This window comes from Myotis davidii, unplaced genomic scaffold (genome assembly GCF_000327345.1).
Source record: "Myotis davidii unplaced genomic scaffold, ASM32734v1 scaffold663, whole genome shotgun sequence".
NCBI classification, from domain to species: domain Eukaryota; kingdom Metazoa; phylum Chordata; class Mammalia; order Chiroptera; family Vespertilionidae; genus Myotis; species Myotis davidii.
The window spans coordinates 1,136,838-1,141,105 of NW_006295816.1; the positions used below are offsets into that span (position 1 = coordinate 1,136,838).

At 53.8% G+C, this 4,268-nt stretch overlaps 1 protein-coding gene across 1 annotated transcript in view; it reads right to left on the bottom strand.

Moving 5' to 3' along the window:
- IP6K2 (inositol hexakisphosphate kinase 2) overlaps positions 1–4,268 on the bottom strand; it is a 32,273-nt gene that overhangs the window by 16,000 nt on the left and 12,005 nt on the right. The gene's annotated exons all lie outside the window — the stretch shown is intronic.

Genomic DNA, 4,268 nt, shown 5'->3' on the forward strand with positions numbered 1-4,268 from the left:
TGTTACGTTTCCTGGACAGGTGTCGGAGGAGGTCCGTTGGGTGGTGGGTGGACCGATGGGCTTCGGGCCGACGGGTGCAAGGCGGGCTGGCCGCGGGGCGGGCGGGTCAGCCAACCTCACCATCACCCGGAGTCTAAGGGCTCCCCAGGATGCGGGGCGTTCAGTGCCAGCGTTGAGTCATTTGTCAGCAAACTGGGAAGTTGTCCTGATGGATGGACAGAAAGACGGACGAAGAGCGGCTGTGAACGGTGGATAGAGGCGTGTCTAATGTCCAGGCGGACCGAGGTCTGGGTGGAGATGGGCGGGAAACGACAACGCACAGAGGGGTGGACGGAAGGACGGCCTTCAGGTTTGCTGTGACTGGTGGGTGGTGGCCCTGTGTCCACCCAGGTCCCACCCCGCCGCACGTGGCGGGGCTTGTGTGAGGCTCAGTGTCCTGGACCCGGCGTGGCCCGTCGGGCTCCCCGGAGTGAATGTGGGTGTCCCTGGGGGGACCGGGGGGGGGCTGGTGATGCGGAGGAGGGGGGCCCCCCCACCTGGGCGCTGCTCTTCCCGCAAAGGCGCCAGTGTTGCAGCCCCGTGTGGGTGGTTTTCAGAGGGGTGCGATCAAGCAGATAGAATTCATCCGACAAGTATTTAGCCCTGGCCGGTGTGGTCTAGTGGGTAGAGCGCAGCCTGCGGACTGAAGGATCCCGGGTTCGATCCCGGTCAAAGGCACGTACCTCGGTTGCAGGGCCCGGGCCCTAGTGGGGGCTCGTGCAGGAGGAAGCTGATGGATGTGTTTCTCTCACATCTATGTCTCGCTCTGTCTTTTCCTCTCTCTTCCACTCCCCCTAAAAATCAATGGGCAAATATCCTCGGGTGAGGATTAACAACAAACAAACAAAAGCAAATATTTATTGAGCATGTATGCTCTGTGGTGGAAATACAGCAATAAACAAAAAACAGTTTTTTTAAAAAAAGCTTGCCCTTGCCCAGCCGCTGTGGCTCAGGGGTTGAGTATCAACCTAAGAACCAGGGTCATTGGTTCGATTCCCAATCGGTGGGGCACATGCCCGCGTTGTGGGCTTGATCCCCAGGAGCGGGTGTGCCTGGGGTTCCCCCTCCTCTCTCTGCTTTCCTCCTCGTCTCCTCTGCTCCCCTCCATCCCCACTGCTCAGCCTCCCGGGTTTCCCACGTATCACACGGTGCATTCTCCAGGCTCAGGGACTGGGGCCAGCTGTTCCCCAAACCTGGACTGCACCCCAGAGCCCCTCAGCGTGGCCCCCTCTGCACTCCGGACCCTCTGATCCCCTTATCCTGCCCTACTTTCGTCCACAGCCGTTACCAGTCATTTAAGTATCACCCTCTCACCGCGTTGGCTTCCTCCCCTAGAACGTGAGCTCTGTGAGGTGGAAATCCCGTTGTTCATGAATGTAGCCCGAGCGCTCAAACACCAAGTAGGTCCAGAAATACCTGCTGACAGACGGAATAAAAAGCATGCCAGGAGGTGGTGAGTGGCGAGGGTGATGGGAAAGCAGTTAAATGGTGCAGCAGGAGGCGGGGGCAAGGTAAGAGGGGCCGGATCTAGGCTAGCCCGAGGTCGGGCGTAAAAGGCTGTCACACCCGGGGGCGGCTAGGAGGAGACCGAGCCCACCTCCTGCCCGTCCCCCCGCTGAGGCTTCAGGACCTGCAGCAGGTGCTGTGGACTCAGAATAAAAGGCCGACGGCCCCACTGCTAAACTTGACTGGCTTAAAAAACAAACAAATAAATAAATAAATAAATAATAATAAAAAAATAAAATAAAAAATAAAAGGCCGACGGGCACCAGTCATTCAGGCCTCACCGCCAGGCACTGCCTCACCCTCTCGGCCCACCAGGCTCCACTCCCGGGCTCCCCTGTGCTTGTGTGGGTGGAGGCTGGACAGGGCAGGGTCTCCCTGGGGCAGCACCAGCATGAGTTCACTCTTCCGTTCGTTCCGTAAGTGCTTACCAAGGGCTGCCCTGGCCTGGGCACCTGGGACATAGCAAGAATGGACACAGCATGGTCCAGCTGGCATGGCTCAGTGGCTGAGCATCGACCTATGAACCAGGTCACAGTTTTCAATAGATGGAGTTACACATATGTGATATATATGTGATATATATGCGATTTGATATGTATGCTATTTTGCTCTATTGGGTTGCGGACTCGATCCTCGGTGTGGGGCGAGCAGGAGGCAGCTAACCAATGATTCTCTCATCATTGATGTTTCTGTCTCTTGCTCCCTCTCCCTTCCTCTCTGAAGTCAGTAAAAAAATTTTTTTTAAAGAAAGAATTGGAATAATAGCACTTGGTTTGGAAGGGCCTACCGTAAAGTCAGGCTGAGTGAGAAAAATAAGATGCAGAAAAGTGTGTCTAAAATGACCTAAGTGTATACAACAAAGACAAACCACTGTGTAATCGTATATTCCATGACAGAAGCAAGGAGAAGCCCAGGGAACGAATATCTTGTAACCACTGGTTCCAGAGAGTGAGAGTGAAAGAAGAAAGAGGCGAGAGCAAGCAAAAGGGGGGAAGATAGAAGACTGCTCACCACCAGCAGTCAGCGCGTCCCCTCGTGTGTCTAATTACGGGCGTGTAACTGTGAAGAAAGCGATTTTCAGAGGCACGTTTAGGCGATGAAACCCGTCAAGAAAACCAAGGAAGCAATGACCACCTGACCCAAACCTCGGAGAGCAGAGAGGAAGCCTGCTGGACCGCAGGGGCTGCGGGGCCCTCCAGTGTGCTTCATCTGAGTCCTTTTTTTAAAACCTATTTTTTTTATTGATTTCAGAGAGAGGAGGGAGGGAGAGAGAGAAACATCAATGGTGAGAGCGACGTGGATCGGCTGCCTCCTGCACGCCCCACACTGGGGATGGAGCCCACAACTCAGGCGTGTGCCCTGAACCCCGACCTCCTGGCTCCTGGGCCGATGCTCAACCCCTGAGCAATGTGAGCAGGACCATCCGAGTCCTTTTTGAAAATATGTCTTTAGTGAGAGGAAGGGGGAGGGAGAGACAGAGAGAGAAGCATCAACTAGTTGCCTCCCATATACCAACCTGGGACTGAACCCACAGCCTGGGTATGTGCCCCGATAGGGGACTGAGCCCGCAGCCTGGGTATGTGCCCCGGTAGGGGACTGAGCCCGCAGCCCCTCAGTGCACAGGACAGTGTTCACCCAGCTGAGCCACACCACCCAGGCTCATCTGAGTCTTGTTTTGTGTTTGACCTCTGAGAAATCATTAAGTATAATGTCTTTGTTTTATGCACCTTTCTGTATTTGTTATAATATTCCACATAGTTTTAAAATTTTATATATTTTTTTAAAAAGTCCCTGACCAGTTTGGCTCAGTGGCTAGACGCAGGGGTGGGCAAACTTTTTGACGTGAGGGCCACAATGGGTTCTTAAACTGGACCGGAGGGCCGGAACAAAAGCATGGATGGAGTGTTTGTGTGAACTCATATAAATTCAAAGTAAACATCATTACATAAAAGGGTATGGTCTTTTTTTTTTTTTTTTTAGTTTTATTCATTTCAAAGGGCCGGATCCGGCCTGCGGGCCGTAGTTTGCCCACGGCTGGCCTCTAGAGCGTCGGCCTTCAGACTGAAGAGTCCCAGGTTCGATTCTGGCCAAGGGCATGTACCTCGGTTGTGGGCACATCCGCAGTAGGAGGTGTGCAGGAGACGGCTGATCCGATGTTTCTCTCTCATTGATGTTTCTAACTCTATCCCTCTCCCTTCCTCTCTGTAAAAAATCAATAAAATATATTTTTAAAAAAAGAAAAGTTATCGTGTTTTCTTTGATTACTGAATCGGAATCATTAACCAGTATCCACATTATTAACCAGTACCATACTGGTTAGTGATGCGGATTGACTATTGACGGGTCCCTAGTAATGTTCCTGAGAAGACGGCCCTTGGGGCAGGAGGGAGGGTGCACCAAGGTGAGTTTGGCCTGAGGACGTCACTGGGGACTGGACTGCTGGTGGAGACAACTGCAGGCAAACATCAAGGCTTCTGCCCTGAAGGGAGAGCGACGGGTCAGGCGCTCCAGGAGGAGGTGGGGAGCAGAGGAAAGGCTCAGTTTCTGGCCTGTGGCTCCTGTTTTCTCCCTAAAAACCAGGCGAGGCCATTGCTGATGGGGGCAGGGGCACCAGAGGTTAGAGATGATGGAGGGCCGTGGGCCGGGCAGCAAGCCCTGCAGGGCCAGGAGATGGAGGGAGGCAGTGAGAGAGCTGGCCTCAGGGATGAAGGAACCAGGCCCAG